This window comes from Cebus imitator, unplaced genomic scaffold (genome assembly GCF_001604975.1).
Source record: "Cebus imitator isolate Cc_AM_T3 unplaced genomic scaffold, Cebus_imitator-1.0 Scaffold105, whole genome shotgun sequence".
Lineage (NCBI taxonomy): Eukaryota > Metazoa > Chordata > Mammalia > Primates > Cebidae > Cebus > Cebus imitator.
In genome coordinates this window covers 5,730,378-5,749,674 of record NW_016107420.1, presented here as the reverse complement: position 1 = coordinate 5,749,674, position 19,297 = coordinate 5,730,378, and the positions used below count along the sequence as shown (strand labels likewise).

The following is a 19,297-nucleotide window of genomic DNA, read 5'->3' as shown; positions in this document are numbered from 1 at the left end:
TTGGGAGGCTAAGGTGGGTGGATAGCTAGAGCCCAGGAGCTTGAGACCAGCCTAGGCAACCTAGGAAGAAACTATCTCGATAAAAAAAATAAATAAATAAAATACAGGTGAAGACCAAACTAGAAAGCAGGGCCTGAGCAGAACTTCTAAACTTTGTTTATAAATTCAGTAGTATTGAGTCTCTAAAAGAAAACACTGTCTTTGAGAATAACATATAATTGTTTAGTGATACCATATACCCAAAGGGAAGTACTACTCCGTTTTTCATTGTTGTTGTTTCAAATGCTTGGCTTACTGTCTGGAATTAGTAGCTATCTCATCTGGGTATTTATAGAATTCTAGTGGGAGCTGTTAATGAACCCTTCATTCAATCCAAGGCTAACCAAGACTTTCAATTTCAGAGCTTTTTTCCTAGGAGAACTGATTTAGAAACTTGGAAAATGCATTTCTTTACAAACATGGCATGAACTTTCATAATATATGGACAAAAACAAGTCTCATTAAGGCTGAATGCCTTAAAGGATGCCTACTTGGGTAACTCTATAGTCGAGATAGAACCCACCCAGGCCAAGTGCCTGTGACTGGGGTAGATTTAACTACTGTCTCATCTCATTCAAGTTCACATGTTGCTCAGGGCTTCCATTTCATGACCCATTGCTCCTTTGGGTGTCATGACTTACGAGTTTCTTGGGAAGTCCTCAAGAGGCAGTTTATTTGGGATTCAGTAAGCTTTTGAGGATGAGTAGATAGATGTCCATCTGTTAGATGCTGCAAGGGTGATGTGTAGGTTTTTGTCAATGGTGGACCACCACTCTATAGCTCCTTAGCATGGCTGATATGTGGTTTTCATTAGAATAGTGCTGGGTGGTTGATGAGTATTGGCTCAGCTTCCACACAATTCTCTGGTATTAGTTATCATGTACTTCTTCCATGTCTATCCCTCTTCTTTACCAGCAAAGTCACCCACTACCACCATTTTTCTTTTAATCACAGCTCAAGTGATCCTCAGTTAATTGGGAGATGGAAAGGGGATAATTTGCCTCTCTCTATTCTGTTTCCAAACTATTATTATGATATAAACTCCATGCCCTGCTTCTTTCTTTCTTGCTGTAGCTGTTCTAATTCCCTGTAAGGCAATGTGGGTGCCTCAGATTGAGTAGGATAGGGTCACTCCAAGGAAGTGCAGTACATTTTTTTAAAAACCACAAAGATTAGGTAGGGCGTGGTGGCTCATGCCTGTAATCCAAGCACTTTGGAGGCCAAGGTGGGCGGATCACCCGAGGTCGGGAGTTAAAGACTAGCCTGAGCAACATGGTGAAAACCTGTCTTTAAAAAAACAAAACAAAACAAAACAAAAAAACACAAAGATTAATATTTCAAGATACTACTTTACTATATATCTCAATACAATAATTCTTGGAAGGGATTCCTTAACTTGGAGTTTTATAAGGATGTCAAAAGTAATTGTTGAAACCGTCAAACGTAGATTGTCAAAAGAGGCCCTCCTTTAGTGAATGATTAAAACCTATGTCTTAAAACAAAAAAAAAAAAAAAAGAGGCCCTCTTTTGTAGAGGCCTTTCAGGGTTCTTACATCCCTAAGAAGTTGAGGAGAAACCATAATTTGTGTGGCTTAGAGAAGAGATTAGGTAAGTATCCTGTTCCTCTTGTTACATGTGGTCCAGAGAATCCTCTTCTAGACACTGAGTCCTTTATTGCTAACTCCTGTCTGATATGGCTTTGATTTGTTACCTTGCCTAAATCTCTCCAGAATTGGAGGAAGGGCTTGGTGGGAGGTGATTGGATCATGGGGGGTAGATTTCCCCCTTGCTGTTCTTGTGATAGGGAGTTATCATGATATTTGATGGGTTAAAAATGTGTGGCACAATATGTGTGGCACTTCCCCCTTCATCCTCTCTCTCTCCTGCTACCATGTGAAGAAGGTCCTTGCTTCCCCTTTACCTTTTGCCATGATTGTAAGTGTCCTGAGTCCTACCAGTCATGTTTCCTGTTAAGCCGCTGGAATTGTGAATCAATTAAACCTCTTTCTTTTTTTTTCCATAAATTACCAAGTCTAAGGTAGTTCTTTATAGCAGTGTGAAAATGGACTAGTACACTGCCTTTATTCGTGCATTGGCTTAAGTTTGGCAGTGAGCCCAGAGCCTTTATCAGCTGATTTCTCTGGGATGTTTCACCTCTTTTTGTAATGCTCTGCCAGAACTGGCAATGGATATGCGACACGGTTGTCTTTCTAACGGGCTCAGTATCAGTGTCTGTGTCCTCCTTAGCAGATGAGTTCTTTTTGAGGGGTCAGACCCTTTTGTTCCACTGTGGTCATGAGAGAGAAGTTTTAGAGGTTTTTCAGTCACTGTCTCGCCTTTTTCCCCCTGATGCATATTCTACTTATGTATGTCTCACCGTTCTTGAAGTCCCCCTGTGGTCAGTAACATAAGACACTGGCGTCGAGTGGTGCCATCTTAGCTCCCTGCACCCTCCACCTCCTGGGTTCAAGTGATCTCGTGCCTCAGCCTCCTGAGTAACTGGGATTATAGGCCCGTGCCACCATGTCTGGCTAATTTTTGTATATTTAGTAGAGATGGGCTTTCACCATGGACAGTGGGTACCATGTAGTGCTCTGGTTGTGAGTAGTTCATACTTCACATTCTCACTGCACTTGGGAGCTTGGTTTATATTATGTCAACTCATATATGTTTAGCTCTTATATTACATTATAATTGCTCTTAGATAGTTTGATGGACATTTTGCATACCCAGTCAGATGATAAACTACACAAAGGCAGGGATACCTTCCATTAACTTTGAGTCATCCATAGTGCCTGGTACAGGGTTCTATAGATCAAACATTTCTATTCTTAGTGATAACAGCCTGAAATGAAGCATTTACTCATTCTTCTTATTGGTTGAAGAGCTAGAACATGAATAAAGCAGAGCTTAGGAGTTTTGGAGAATGTGATTACCAACTCAAATATCTAGCAAGATGTTTCTTAGCAATTGTCTGGATGACAACATGATGATCCTGATTTATTACTGGTTTGCTTTAAATACCACTTAGGAGATAATAGCAATAAATTATCTGTACTTACTGTTGACTGTTTGCCTATTCATCAATTCATTCCTCCTGGATAATGTTATTGGCATACACAAAAATTACAATATGTAAAACATGCATGGTTTCTATTTTATTCATACGATCCATTAGGCCAAGAAACTTGCCTTAATAGTGTTCATATTTCCAGTGCCTAGACTAGTGCCTAAGTTATTATAAGCACTCAGAATAAATTTTTTCGGATGACTCTTCATCCTTATACATAATGCTAAGTAGGGCTACAGGCCACTAGTTCTTTGAGGTGCTGAGAGTGTGCTGGTTTTCAAAATAGAATATTAGTTTTTCTCAGACTTCTGAGAGTTTGTAGTCTTCTAGGTACTCTAGATATTTGACCATAAATAATCTGTAATCATTATGAAATTCAAACTTATGAAATTCACCAAATGTCTTCTAAATTATTTTTTTGAGACAGAGTCTTTCACTCTGTCATCCAGGCTGGAGTACAGTGGTGCGATCTTGGCCTACTGCAACCTCTGGCTCTTGAGCTCAAGCAATTCTCATGCCTCAGCCTCCTGAGTAGCTGGTACTACAGGTGCATGCCACCACACCCAGCTAATTTTTGTATTTTTAGTAGAAACGGGATTTCACCATGTTGGCCAGGCTTGTCTTGAACTTCTGACCAAAAGAGATCCATCCATCTCGGCCTCTTAAAGTGCTGGGATTACAGGCATGAGCCACTTTGCCCAGTACCCTGTTTTTAAGCTTCTCTGAAATTTTATTGAAAGAGTAAACATAGTTATAGAACAATTAAGTTAGATCTAATATTTGATAATTCAGGCAATGTACACATGCTTATATTGGTAAGTATATTTTAGTCAAAAATATTTTTATTGTGAAATATCCTAGAATTACATCACATTTTAAAAATCATTTAACTGATAAATGATTTTTTATTGTAGTAAAATTCAGTTAATATAAAATTTACCATTTTAATCATTTTTTTCTCTACTGCCTGTAAAATTGCAGATTAACCTCCCCCACTTTTTTTAAAGAGGGTATTACTCTGTCACCCACGCCTGAGTGGCACAGAGTTCACTGCAGCGTTGACCTCCTAGTTTTAAGCCTTTGCCTTTCAAGTAGCTGGGACTACAGGCACATGGCACCACGCCTGGGTGTTTTTGATATTTTTTTTTTTGTAGAGATGAGGTCTCTCTATGTTTCTCAGGTTGGTCTTAGACTCCTGGGTTCAAATGATCCTCCTGTCTCAACCTTCCAAGTGCTCAGGCTACAGGTGTGAGCCATTGTGCCCAGCCCAGATTAAGCATTTTTAAAGCATACAATTCATTGGCATTTAGGACATTCACATTGTTGTGCAACTATCACCAGTATCTAGGTCCAGAACATTTCATCACCCCAGATGGAAACAGGAGATATTAAGCAGTCACTCCCCATCCTCCCCTACCTACAGCTTCTGGAAACTACTAATCTGTTTTCTGTCTCTATAGATTTGCCTATTCTTGGATATTTCGTATAAATGGGATCGTATTATATGTGGCCTTTTGTGACTGGCTTCTTTCACTTCACATGATGTTTTCAAGGTTCATGGATGCTAAGGCATGTCTCCGGACTTCATTCTATTTTAAGGCTGAAAAATATTCTATTGGATCATTATACCGTGTTTTATTTTTTCATTCATGCATTGATGGACATTTCTGTTTTTTTCTATCTTTTGGCAAGTAGATATAGTGCTGCTGCTGTTGTACAAGCATCTGCCTGACTCCCTGTTTTCAATTCTTTTGGGCATATACCTAGGAATGAAATTGCTGGGTCATATGATATTTTATGTTTGACTTATTGAGGAATTCCCCCATGGCTGCACACTTTACATTCCCACCAGCAATGTATGAGAGTTCTGATTTCTGCATATACTCATCAGCCCTTATTGTTTTCTTTCTTTTTTTTTTTTAGATTATAGCCAATGTACAAATGATTTTAAACTTTCTTATAAATTCTTATCCCTCTGTGGGAGCATATTTATAACCCCACATTGCATATTTCTGGGACAGTTTTGATGTTTGATCCACTTGTTCTCTGGGCAGAGGGAGTGTGATTTCTGTAATGCTAACTGTGCTCTCCAGCCGCCCGGCATTGTGTTGTTTGGGTGTCTGGGAGTGTCAGACTTGGAATGTAACTGTTGATTGCTGTGGACAGTTTTCATCTCTGAAGGGAAGATTTACAGGTTTGTGGCTAGAGTGAAGACTGTTCTTGGAGATATTTTTAACCACGTCCAAATAACTCCATGCCAACAAATATAAAATGAGTAATCATTCTTTTTGTTTTGATGTCAGAAAGAATACATTTGTAATAACTCCTCTCTTTTTCTAAAAAGGAGCAGTGTCTTCTTCTGTCAGAAAATGATTTTAGATTGCAGTATTTGGCAAGTTTTAGAGTTTCACTGTCTATTTTATGATATTATAATAACATTTTCTCCTTTGAAAGATAAATTTACACAATAAGATATGTAAGAAATTTAGTAAAGCAGTAATGTTTAAATACATTGTTATGTTCAGGTTTAAGATCCTGACCTGAATTTTAGAATAAATATACAAAAAAGGTGTTTTTTTTTTTTTTTTTTTTTTTTTTTTTTTAAGATCATCTAGGGGTGGTCAAGGCTACAAAATGTATGCCACATTTTCAACTGTCAAGGCTGCTTTTAGAATCCAGAGGAGGTCTTTAAGTACAAAGATGTAGAGATGAATAAAGAAAGACAGTGGCCCATTCTTTCTGTTTTTTCATTCTCCCTTAGGGTGTGACTTGGGTGCTTATGTGGTGCTATTAAAAAATATATATTGATTGATTAGGGGATGTGGGTTAAACAGTAGGCTGGTTGGCTGCTATTGACTTTCTCATGTACTTCCCCAAAGAAGCCCATGAGGTAGAAGCACAAGTGTATAGATATCATTTTAACCCTATACTATACTATTTGGGAAATATTTTAGTTTTATTGGAAAGGAAACATTTATTATTACTATCTCAAAAGATGCCATTCTTCAAAATGCTCTTTACCTGGGACCGGAACAATTACATAAAAAAATTAACGAAAGATCTGCAGGGAATAAAAGGTAAAGAAAGACTGTATCTAATAGTTTTTAGCACATAAACACAGGATTTTAGGTAGCATTATTGTAGAATGATGTGCATAGTAGGTTTTCAAAAAGTATTTGTAGAGTTAATGAAGGAAATGAATAATTCATTAATGAATAATGAAGAAATAAAAAAATGCTATAAGCTGAACTGAACAGAAATATTTAACTTAAAGGACCAAATAATCCAAAGAGGAATCTTTATTTGTTTCTGTCTCCCAAAGAGCTCTTGTTTCATATTTAGCTATAGTTCAACAATGTTTATTTAGTGCCTTCTACATGCCAGGCACTGAGATGAGGTAAGGAGGTTAGTTAGGGAATGAGAGGGATGTAAACAAAGATGTGTGGTAAAAGAAGTACTTCAATGGTCAGAGCAGACAGGAGGATGAAAGAGGAGGAAGATATTAACTTGTCAATGGTGGCATATTAGAAGAAATTAACAACAGAATTGAGCTCAGTTTTGAAGGTAAATGCTTGTTATCAGGAAGACAATGGGCTTGGAAATTCTGGGTAGCCAGAACAACATTGATAGCGACAGGAGGCAGCCAGATTCCTAGGCAGATAGGAGTCCCCAGTGAAACCCCTTCCAGGTCGAAGACCGAAGACAGTTTAAAGCCTGAAAGCCAAGCTACAAGTTAAATCCTTGGACCAGATTAAGAAACTGTCTTCCTGTTTGGTGTGTTTTCCTCTGATTGGTCTCCACCTTTCACCTAATTTACCCTTTTCTAATTGGTTTTCTACACTGTGGTGTCCACCTTTGAGTGGTGTCTTTGCTTTAACCTTTTTTGCTTACTCATAAACCAGTCAGCATGCACTCCCATTCTGAGTCTATAGAAAGCCCGAGACCCAATTACACAGGGAGAAACCAATGGACTGTGGGGGCAGGGATACCCTCCCCCCACCCCACAACCCCTCTCTTCTGAGAGCTGTTTTGTCATTCAATAAAATCCTCTGCTCTCCTCACCCTCAGTCATCAGTGTGACACCATTCTTCTTGGATGTGGGACAAGAGCTTGGGACCCACTTAGCACTGGTACTCTGAAAAGCTGTAGCACAGGCCCTTTGCCCTTGCCAGCAGAGGGCAGCCACCCCAGGCAATGGAGCAAGGGACCGACTGAGCTGCTAACATGCCACCATAAGGCTACAGACAATGGAACTAAAATAGCAATTATCACACTCCCTCTGAAGCTTCAGGGTCACTGGCAGCTGGGCACTGCCCCATTCTCCTTGAGGTAACACCTGGCTTGGCCATGGGCCCTGCACAGAGCTTGCTCCTGAGTTGGTCAGAGTGGCTGGCCGGGTCCCACACTCACTCACTCAGATGCTGCCTCCTGCAAGGGGCTGAGCATGGCAGGCCATGAGTAGAGGGAGCACCCCTGCTGCGAGTCCAGCAAAGGGGCCGAGAAAAGTCCTGCTTCAACATGGCTAAGATATGGAGGCATGAACTAATATAGTGTGCTCAGGAAGTACAAATAGTTTGGCACTGGTGGTTCTGAAACTGTAAGGTTTGAGGAGAAATAGGGAAATATGAGAATGAAAAGATACTCCAGGCCTGTGTCATGGTGGCTTTATATTCCATCATGAGGGCCTTGGAATTTGGAGAGCCATTCAATTGCTTTAAACAAAGGACAACTGAGATTTGAAATTCTTGTTGAGAGTTTTTTGTGGAGCAGTGTTTCTCCCAAGATCACATACATTAAAATCTTCTGTTGTGCTTGTTAAAAACTCAGAGCCCTGAACTCTCCTGGTATAAACTAAAAACAAAATTCGAAGCCCCTTGACCATCCCAATAGACCCTTCCTCTTAGCAAGGCCATTCCAAAGTTAAATGGAAAAACTAGTTTTAGGCATGATGGGAAGAGGGGGTTGAAACGCCTCTCTTTTGGAATTACTGTTAAAACAGACTTTTTAAGTCTGATAAGAAACATTTACAATTATTCTGGAAGCTTGCTACCTGGAGGCTTCACCTGCATGATAAAACCTTGGTCTCCATAACTCCCTATCTTAACCCAGACATTCCTAAGTCTTTAGACAATAACCTAACTATTTCAATGAATTGATGCCAATCAGTAAGTCTTTGAATCCACCTATGACTTGGAGGCCCTTGCTTCCAGTTAATTGTCCTGCCTTTCTGGACCAAACCAATATACATCCTACATGTATTTTATAGATGTCTCATGTCTCCCTAAAATGTATAAAACTAAGCTGTACCCTGACCATCTTGGGCACATGATCTCCTGAGTTTTGTGTCACAGGCCATTGGTCACTCATATTTGGCTCAGAATAAATCTCTTCAAATATTTTACAGAGTTTGACTCCTTTTTTGGCCATGTGACTGATTGCTGGCTAATGGAATGTGGGTGAAAATGGTGTTTTCTACCTGTAGGCTGTGTGATCTTCCATGCTCTGAATCTAAAACATTCTACATATCTACCATGCTTTTTTTTTTTTTTTTGGTCAACACTGGATTTACTGAATCAGAATTCCTGGTGGAAAATTTTGGAATCTGCGTGTTTAACCTTCCAAGAGGATACCCTTGCACCTGCAGTTTCAAATGCACTGCTCTCAGGGGTAGGGGGTTGAAAAGGGGGGCAAGACTGAATACAGAGAGGTCATTTAGGAGGTGGCGTCATACTCCAGGTGAGAAAGTTTGAAGCAGTGACAATGGGGCTAGAAGATAGAAGATGACAAACTTGAGAGATATTTTGGGGATAAAATCACATGTAGTTGGTGCTTGGATAGACTGGGTGAAGAAGAAGGTTTCAAGCCAGATTTCTGTCTTAATTGTCTGGGTGATGCATTAATAGTTAATATTAAAGTTTTAATAAGTTATAGTTTTCCTTTTATAATTTTAAAAATTTGACACATTCCTAAATTTGATGATGATTGTTTCCTTTCAGGACCATATCATTTGTTGTTGAATTTTATGGTAGAAATAAAATGAAAAAAAAGTTGCTTCATTAAGATCTTTTATATTCAACTTGTCAGGAAAACATTTATTTATTGTAGATCCCAAAGTACCTATTTGCCTCTATGAATAAAATGAATAAATAGCTTTATTTCTGATATTTCTGGGAGAAATTACACTTGTAAGACTTAAAGTCTAATTCAGCATACAACCAAAGCCATTGAAAGTATCAGCCAGTGAGCCGGAGACACAGCAAGACTTAGTAGATTGATCTTTCAAGTCAGGCAAAACCCAACAAAATTATTAAATATATACATATGTGTCTGTCACTGTCCCTTTTCCATCTCTTCCTTTCTGGTCCTGTCCTGAAGAAGAGACTCCTAGGTACTACTTATATCTGTTGTTGTTAACTAATTCTTGTTAACTGATGTGCTGACAGATAAGAACCAAATGTACAATTCTTTTGGGAATGTGGTGGATATTGTAATGCGCGCCCATTTCTGCACTCCCCTACATTTCTCAGACTCCTGTGCAGTTAGGTTGGCCATGTGACTGATTTCTGGCTAATGGAATGTGGGTGGAAATGGTATTCTCCACCTGTAGGCTGCGTGATCTTCCATGCTCTGAATCTAGAACATCCTGCATATCTACCATGCTCTTCTTATCTCATTCCTGGTCCTCTAAAATGGCTGCAAACATCTGCATCAGACTTTGCATGAGCAAGTAATACTTTTATCATGTTAGTCTACTGAGATTCTGCTTATTCTGTAACATAGCATTGCTGACTCGGATCAATGCATAGGGATATTCCCGATTTTATGGGTGACTACTGAAGGTATTTAAGTTAAAAATGGATGAAACTATTGATGGAATGGTAGGCATTGAGGTGACTCTTTAGGGATAAAGGAGAACTATTCTGGTACAGACTTGATGTACATCATGAAGATACCCTCCTTGAGCCCTAGGGCTGTTTCTTGACATCAGAACTTATCCTTTAGTTGCCTGGTCCTGCTCCCATCATGTTTTCAGTTTTTTTCTTTTTTTTCTTACTTACAGAGTGGGGTGATTAATACCCATGTGATGGAATTATTGTGGAGATTAAAAGAGATGCCATATGTAAAATATCTAGACCAGTGCCTAGCACATAGCAGGCGCCAGAGCCACCCTGGGAGAGCATCAGAAATGTGATCCCATAATTAACTTTGTAAATTTCTGATGTGATTCACAGATGGGTGTTATTTACATTAGTGACATCTAGTAGTTTTAAAGTTCTTACTCAAAATTTGAACTCTCTAAATTACAGTGTCACAGGGCTCTTACTACTCTGCCCAAGTTGCTGCATGAGTAAGTGTCCAATAAATGGTAGGTAGCTATTGTTGTTTTCCTATTGCTCTTCAAAAGTAGGTGAAAGCAACATTGCCATTGTGAGGATTGTTTGTTCTCCAGGCTTGGGCTGGGGAGGCCAGATCTCCATGGCTAGGCTGTTAGCTGGGCAGTGGTGTGCAACTGATTGGATTGGTGCCAGTCTAACTGACTTGTTTTAAAGGCCAGAAAAACTAGACTGAACCATGGGCATAATAACTATGTGTTCTAATCATGCTTATCCTCAAATTGTTTTTTTCTATAAACAATAGCAGGAAGAGCATCAGATAGGGGTGGGGTGGTGCATTTCGAAAGACCTGAGATCAGACTTCCATAATTCCCAGCTTTGCTGCTGTGTGACAGTGCAGACTTATCTAGCCTCGGTGGCTTCATTTCCTCACCTTTAAAGTGAGAGCATTAGACTAGAGGATCTTAAGGGTCCTTTCTCTAACCCTTCAGAACCTAAACATAACTGAAGTTCCACATGGCTCAGCCTCTGTCAAAGAATGAATTCAAAGGAATGGTTTGGTATCTAAAAGGTAATTAGGATTCTTCAGATATTTTTTGCAGTCTCTCAGTGAACCACCAAAGAGAAGCATGCATTTTTTCAGAATGGAGTCTTCTTTTTTAAAAAACAGCTTTATTGAGGTGTCATTTACATACCATGCAATCCACCCATTTACAGTATACAATTCAATAGATGTTAGTATGGAGTATGCATTCTTACTATAGAAAAAACATCTTAACATCTACTTTACTGTTATCTTCATTTTCTTTCACATCGATATCAGGTGCTCCCCAAAGCTCTGAATCTCCAACTGTTACCTTGCAATCCCCAAACTCCCTGGCACCCATTCCACATGATTTTCTGGTCTCTCTCCCTCCTTCCTGTTGCCACCTCTCTCAGCTATTTAATATGTACACAAACGGGGACTTGTCCACTTTTCTATTTTCCCTCTATTTGCTCATTATTTAGATTCTGAGCAATGAAAGAGAGTCTAAGAGAAACATGAGCAGGTGAGAAAATTTCCCCATTAGACATAAAAAAGACGCATGCATGTGAAGTCCCACACCTAGATATTCTTTTAAATTTCTGTGGCCCTATGGGTACACTGTGACTTACTCTCCCACTTGTTCTTCCTCTTGGCAGTTCCAGTCAGCTTTGCCATCGTACATAACAGGAAGTGGAGTGCTCTTGCAAGGCAGGCCTAGAGTTTGAAGGGACAAACCATTGAATTAATTTCTAACAGATTAACACAGATTCCACTTGTCTCATTTGTGCTGTAAAACTGCAAGGCTACAGTTGCATTTGTTTTCTCTTCTACCTAAGATAAGCTGGGGCTCTGATGGTATCTCTGGGATGACATGAGTATGTCCATGCAAGGGCGGGCCTTCCTTGTCTGCCAGAGCAGGCCCCCCCGCCTAATAGAGCCAGGCCAGGCCTCTCAGCTCCCTGGGAAGTCATTCCATGCATTGTGAAAATGTTACCATGACCCAGTTTGTTCCATATGTTGCATTGAATTTCAAACTGATGAAATTGTATGAAATTTCATATTGATGAACATCAATTATTATTAAGTGCCTGCTGTGTTCAAAATATGCCCTATTTTGTGTAATGCATGGAGGTACTCAGCTTCATGTAGTTTTAAAATGGAGACATATATGTAAGCACATAGATATTATCATATGAGAACTAAATAGAAGCTTATCTTTTAGGATAAATTTGCAATCTTTTTTGAAAAGATTGCAAGGATCTTTATAATTGATTAATAATACATTGTTTATCATGATTTTTTTTTTGTAATACAGAGACACATGAAGAAGAAAGTATAAAGAATGAGAAATTCTGCTTCCTAGAAATAACTACTGTTAGAGTTTTGATGAACATTCTTTGAGACATCTTGCTTTACATACACACACATATATATTATACATACATAATTTTACATAAATGGATTTATAATATACTTACTATTTGTAACCTGCTTTTTTTTTTCCACTCAGCAGTATGTCAGGAACTGGTTTCTCTATTAATAAATGTAGGCCCACATAGTTATATCCAATTGTAGCACAGTGTTCAATTGTATCACCATATAACTAATCCCTTATTAATGGAATTTAAATAATTTCCAATTCTTTAAAACATTATAAGCAATCATTGTGTCCATATATCTCTTAGCGTGCATTCCCTGGAGGTGGAATTGCTAGGTCAAAGGATGTGAGCATTGAAACTTTTGAGACATAATGCCACACTTGGCTCAAAACCAACCCCCTTAATTCAGATGCTATTGATGTCCCGCCCATATCTTCTTGGCCCACTCTGGAGGCCTCTCAGATGGAACAAGCTTATGGCCTGTTGAGTGTCTCTTCCAGGAATATTCGCTAGCTGTGGAGCCTATCCACACTCAGGGAAGCATGAAGTGCTGGAAGTGCATGGGGAGTTAATGTGACCCCTAACTACGAAATGATGTGAATTGGTGGATAAATGCTTTAGTTTCCTTTCCCCAAGGTGGGACTACTGTAATGTGTGTTTTACACAGTCCTTAGGAGAATTCAGTCTAGTTGCCTGTAGTACTATCCTGCTCATTAACTCACAAGTTATTTGCTTTCCTCCCTTACTACCTGACTGCCCCACTCCTTTACTGGGGTTCGTGGGACTTTTACTCAAATCCTAGTCTCAGGGTCTGCTTTTGCAGGAACCCAAATGAAGACATCCCTTCATATTATAGGTGAAAGCTGGGGCAGGTAGAATAATGGCCTCTTAAAGATATCCATATCTTAGATTGCAGGAACTTGTGAAAATGTTACCTTACTTGGCAAAAGGGACTTGGCAGATGTAGTCATGTATGTAATCACATCTTAAGAACCTTGAGATAGGAAAGGTATCCTGGATTATCTGGGTGGCCCTGATATGGTCACAAGCGTCCTTAAAAGTGGAGGAGGGAGGCAGAAGAAGAGAGTCAGAAGGAGATGTGAAGAATCAGAGATACAATATTGCTGGCTTTGAAGATGGAGGAGGGCCATGAGCCAAGGAGTGTGGGTGGCCTTTAGAAGCTGCAAAAGGCACCAAAACACATTTACCCCTGGACCCTCCAGCAAGGAACCTAGTCCTGCTGACACCTTGATTTTAGCCCAGTGACTTCTGTATTGGACTTCTAACTTACAGTACTGTAAGATAATAAATTTGTGCCACATTTGTGGTAATCTGTTATGGCAGCAATAAAAAACTAACACAAAAAGTTAAACAATACAAGGCAACAGATGCCAGAAGCATCATATGGCAGTGCTTATTGTTCCAAAAGAGGAGCATGAACAATGAGGCTGAGAGAAGAATGAAATCATGAAACTTGTTCCTTCCTCTTGAGCATAGGGTGGTTTGTTGTGGGTGTTTAGGGTAGTGGCTCAAGGACCACTAAATATAGGCTTGTGGCCAGAAACTCTCCCAACGAGCTGAGGGTTTGTATGAATTTTAATTTACTTGAAAATTCCACCAGGTTTCTAAAAACTTTAGTGTGTGTAAAAATTATCTGGGAAATTAAAAAGTTAAAAAATCATCTGAGGAATTTGTTCAAAATGTAGATTCTTGGATCCCATTTGCCTGAGGTCCTAATTCAAAGGTCTGGAATAAGGTCCAGGAATTTGCATTTAAAACAAGGTTATTCTGACACACATTGCTTTAGGGGACTTTCCTACTAGAAACCCCTGCTCTTTGGCAGTTGTGGGGGAGGTCTATATAACACCCACTTTGTCAGGCAGTTTGTGTAGGTAAGATCTGAAGAGAAGGGAATCACTAGAAATTGTCAATTATTGTATCATGTCCAAATATCCTACTTTTGTTTCTGTTTTGGGGTGTCAGTCACAACAATCATTAGCATCAACTGGAAGCCTGAATGTAATAGATGGGGTGGCCTGTGTCACCAGAGGCAGAGCATCTGGGCCCTGGGCCCCTGAGGATTGTCTGATCTTATGGTTGGTTTGCTTACAATAGCATTTCCTCATTTGGCTGATGGGCAAATCGTTTTCAGATGACCTTGGAGAGCCAGGGCAGTTCAGCTGTTACTAACTGGAAGCTGCACACTCAAACATTTGGAATATCCTGAGGATTACAGATGTGCTGAAGGATGTCTTGGATTTCCTCCAATGAAGGTTTCAGAGGTCGCCTGAAAAGAATGCTCGCCTCTGCCTCGTGCCTTTTAGAAGGAGGCTCTGTGCTTGTCTAGCTTTATGCAGCTCTCTGAAATGTCAGAAGATAAGAAATGCCTCTCAGCATGAAGGCTTCCAGACACATATGTGACAAGAAATTTGGCATCAGCTTTATAAGTGTCAGATGTCTAGGATAAAGCAATATGGGTATAGTATTTCTGGTGCTATTTTGGTGCCTTGTGCATGAGCCTGCAGCATTAGAAAAACTGCTTTTCAGCTTTGGATGATAGCCTTACTGGCACTCGGCATGCATGTCTGAAAGTACAGTTGGGTTATATTCTAGTTATGGTCACAGCAAGTCACCTAGAGTTGTGATATTGAGCTTTAAGGGGGTGCCCTTGAGGCACATGAGCATTTCACAGCCTTTGACAACTTGAGTGGCACAGCCACAGAGACTGTCATCAGATGGTGCCATATAAGCCTTAATCAACTCTTGCAACACCCGTGCAAAGTTGGTAAACACTCTTATCCTCACTTTTCAGGCAGGGAACTAAAGCAAGGAGAGGTCCAACAGACAGGGTCACGGACTCAGACAGTTCACTTATCTTATTGTTGAGTGATCTCAGGTGAATGAGATCAGAACGAATTTCTACTTTCTCTAACTCAGGGAATGTGTCTCCTGGCGAGAGAGCATTTTTGGCACTTTGTGACTTGCTGAAAGACTTGAAGTTCCCAGTCTGGCTCTGGCTGTTCATTGGTTAAGAGCAAATGCCTGGGGCACTTGGCTTAATGACTGTCATAAGCAGTGTGAAAAAATGTGTAAGAAAAAACAAAATATGGTAATGTAGAGAGGTTGTTATGGCAGTAATATCCAATAGGAATGTTATGTATAAAGTCTGAGTGATAATACAACCCTCTTACCCAAGGTATTTGATACTGGCTGAGGGCTCTTTTATTTATTTAAAATCCAGTGATGAGCTCTGAACACCATAGCTTAAGAAGATAAAAAAATACTTACAGTGGAGAGTTTCCTGAATGATTCAAAAGTGGAAGTAGAAGACCCATGAGAAAAGATGACAGCATTGTTCTTAACTTGTGGAAAGAAAGTTGATGGAAAATTATGAGGTCTATAAATATATCACAAGGTTTTTAGAGAAGACAAATTAATTTTCCCTTGATGACAAAACTTGAAAAAGTGGGTTTATCTTAGAGCATAAAGGATCGCAAGAGTCATAGGAAAGAATCTTTTGGTGTTAAGAATGGTTAAAAACCAGACTAGGCTACCTAGGAAGGAATTCCCCTTTTCTGAAGATCCTTAGTAAACAGGCTAAACCAGCCAGGCATGATCAAGGTTAATGATGTCAGCTGGTGTCTCTAGTGCCCCAAGGTGGGCTGCCTGGTAGTGATGGTGGTAGGATTACTTTTCTTTCAACTTTTTAGTTTGAAATAACTTTAGATTTACAGAAAAGTTACAAACTAGTATACAGAGTTCCCATATATCCTTCACCCAGCTTCTCCTGATATTAACATTTTACACAACCATGATCAAATGATCCAGTGATCAAAACCAAGAAATTAACATTGCTGCAAAATGGTGGTAGGAGCTTTGAGGGGAGGCAGAATAGGTAAGAGTGTGGACTTTCACAATCCTTCCATGGGGCAGACGCTTTTATTATTTGTTTATGTTGGAACTCTGCATACTATTTTATTTAAACAAATAGTTCCATTGCCAGAATTTGAAAACCATATTTAGGAAGAGAGATAGTTAAACTGACCTCTACTACTAAGATTTTGTGCTTTTGATAATTATATCATTTGTCAGATAATTAGAGGGTAAATGTGTTTGGTAAAGACATGTATGGACACAACATAATGCTACATATACATTTTGTTCATTTCTTTATCTATTCAGGCTTGTTCTGCCATAAGCAGGTTATTTATACTTGCTTTCTCTCCAGCACCAAAAACCATGACTGGCACATAGTCTATGCTTAATTAACATTTGTTCAATGGAATCAAATTGGCATGTTCACCCTTTTCTCATTTCTTCACGTGCCTGGCTTTTTATTTAAATATCTGTGTAGGCCTTCCCTAACCATCCAAACTAAAATAACGTTTTTCTATTATCTCTCACTTTCTCTCTCTTTTACCTGGCACTATTTTGTTGTTATTATTCAGAGCACTCATCATTATCTGAAAGATGGCCTATTTGTTCATATGTTTGTTAAAAGTGTATGGTCTGTCTCCTGCTAACAGTAAGCTCCTTGAGGACAATGACATTGTCTTGTTGAATCTTTATTGATTCTAGGGAATGGTATCTGGTACCTGAAAGTTTATATGAAATATCTGTTGAATGAATGAATGAACGAATGAAGTCATGGTCACGTATACTTTGAAGATAGAAGTAAGTCAGCTTCAGAAAGCTTCACTTAAACATCTTTGAATTAACAATTTGCATATATGGAAATAAAATATGTGATTATTTTTTCTATTAGAGCATTGCATTTATAAATTTCCTTTTGCCTTTCACTGATGTAAGAAAATTATTTCTTATTTTAATCTCAAATAGTGATCCTGCAGCCAGTAACCCCTTAGGAGTATTTCTGAAAGAAAAAGGATGAATTGTATGAAACTCTTTGAGCTCTAAGAAAGATGATAACTACATTTGAGATAGTTGTATTGTCATGATTAATTAGTGTTATACAAAAGTGAGAGACTTACACAGCCCTGTTGGTGTCATGGGAATCACAGTGTCTACCATGTTAATAGGAAGCTTCCAATTAAGTGAATTAAAATAATTTAAAATGTTACACATGTGGGCATCCTACAGTATGGCAACTGGCACATTTCTCAGGGCCACCCTCATCTATTCACAGAGAAAGACTCAAAATGGTCATGGTACCTGTGTATGTGTATGTGATTAAGGTACCCCAAGAATATCTGCTATTAAATTGTTTTGTGTGTATATAGGCAGCAGAGTGGCACAATAGAAGAGTGCTGGGCTCCTACAATATTTTGAGCACAAAGGCAAATTTAAAAAAACCCACCTCATCATGACTCAATTGTGAAAGATTTCAGAGAGGGTGATTTAGGGCAGCTCAGTCTGGAGTTCTATGCTTTCCTCATGGTATTTTAGGCTTAAGAGCTGGACAGAGGTTTCCAATTAGTTTCTGAGTGTGGTAGGCAGAATAATGGCCCCCCAGAGATATCATGTCCTAATCCTTAGGACCTGTGAATAGGTTACATGGCAAAGGGGATTTAAGTTCAGATAAAGTCAGTGTTTCCAATCAGTTGACCTTGAGATTGGGAGTTTTTCCCAGATTAGGTGTGCCCAATGTAATCACAAGGGTCTTTAAAAATGAAAGAGGGAAGCAGAAGAAAGTGTGATGGCAGAAGGTTGTGAGGAAGACTCAACCAGCCCTTGCTGGTTTTGAAGCTGGAATAGGATCATGAGCCAAGAAATAAGGACAGCCTCTAAGAAGCTGGAAAAATCAGAAAATGGTTCTCCCCTAGAGCCTCCAGAAAGGAACATCATCTGGCCAACACCTTGATCTTAGCCCAGTGAGACTCATTTCTACCTCTGACTTTCAGAGCTGTAAGATAATCGACTTCTGTCATTTTAAGCCACTGAGTTTATGGTAATTTGTTACAACAGCAATAGGAAGCTAGTATACTGAGCCTCATTCATACCCCTGTGAGACTCTTTTGCATCTCATCCCACCCAACCCACTGAACTCTCCAGCACTGTCTTTTGCTTGAGTCAGATCGATTTCCTCCTGCCTTCCACATACATTATGCTCATTCTCACTTCTTAATTGTTCCCCCTTCTATGGGTTTCTCTGGTTGGGAAAGAATTTCTCCCTCCTGCTAGTATAAATTTGTGTGGACACGGTTTCTTCTTCCCATAAACTGCTAGACCAATCTTGATCACCTCAACTCTTCAGGTGATCAGATGTTAAAATATTTCAACCAAAATGGACTAAATTTCTGACATGGGCTAACACTGATGTCATGAAGATGAGGAGATTTAAAGGCTTACTTTAGTGGACATATACCTTGACTAGTTGAGGAAATATAGACAAAAGCACTTTCAAAATAGTGTGCTGTATGCTAGACCTGAAGTGTGTTTAGGGTACTGGAGGAAGGAAGAGAAAGGATGCCTGATTGCGTAAATCGGGGCAGGTATGAGGGTCACAGATTGGATTTAGGTAAAACCTTTCAGGTAAGAGGATTCCTGGGTTGCCTTATGAATGATGAGGAGTTTGTGAGGCATCACAAGAATGGGAAGGGCTACTTCAGGCAGAGAAAACAGCTAGTTGAAAGGTGTAAGATGTGTTTTATGCAGGGACTATAAGTTGTTTGGCATAACAATAGGGAGTTAAGAGGAAAAGGACAAGAAATCAGGCTGGAAAGAGATAGAAGGCAGATATCAAATGGTTTACTGGGTCAGGCTATGTAGTTTGTAGATAGTAGGGAGCCGCTGAAGGATTTAAGTGATAACATGATTTGCATTTTAGGAAGATTCCTCCGATTGCAACAGGGAGAATGGATGTGAAAGGGTTGAGCCTACAGGCAGAGAGAGAACTATCGGGTGGCTATAGTCTAGAGGAGTAATCAATAAGGCCTGAACTAAGGCATTGATAGGAGATCAGGAGTGGGGAATTGGCACAAGAAGTACT

General features: G+C 39.5%; 1 long non-coding RNA gene across 2 annotated transcripts in view; it reads left to right on the top strand.

Annotated features, from left to right (window-relative positions):
* LOC108310597 overlaps positions 1–19,297 on the top strand; it is a 91,474-nt gene that overhangs the window by 52,979 nt on the left and 19,198 nt on the right. The window contains exon 4 of one of the 2 annotated variants that reach the window (XR_005201715.1): positions 12,285–12,400. The exons of the other annotated variant lie outside the window; for it this stretch is intronic. This is a non-coding gene — a long non-coding RNA (uncharacterized LOC108310597). Of the gene's footprint in view, positions 1–12,284; positions 12,401–19,297 lie in introns of those variants that run through there. 2 annotated transcript variants of the gene reach the window in all.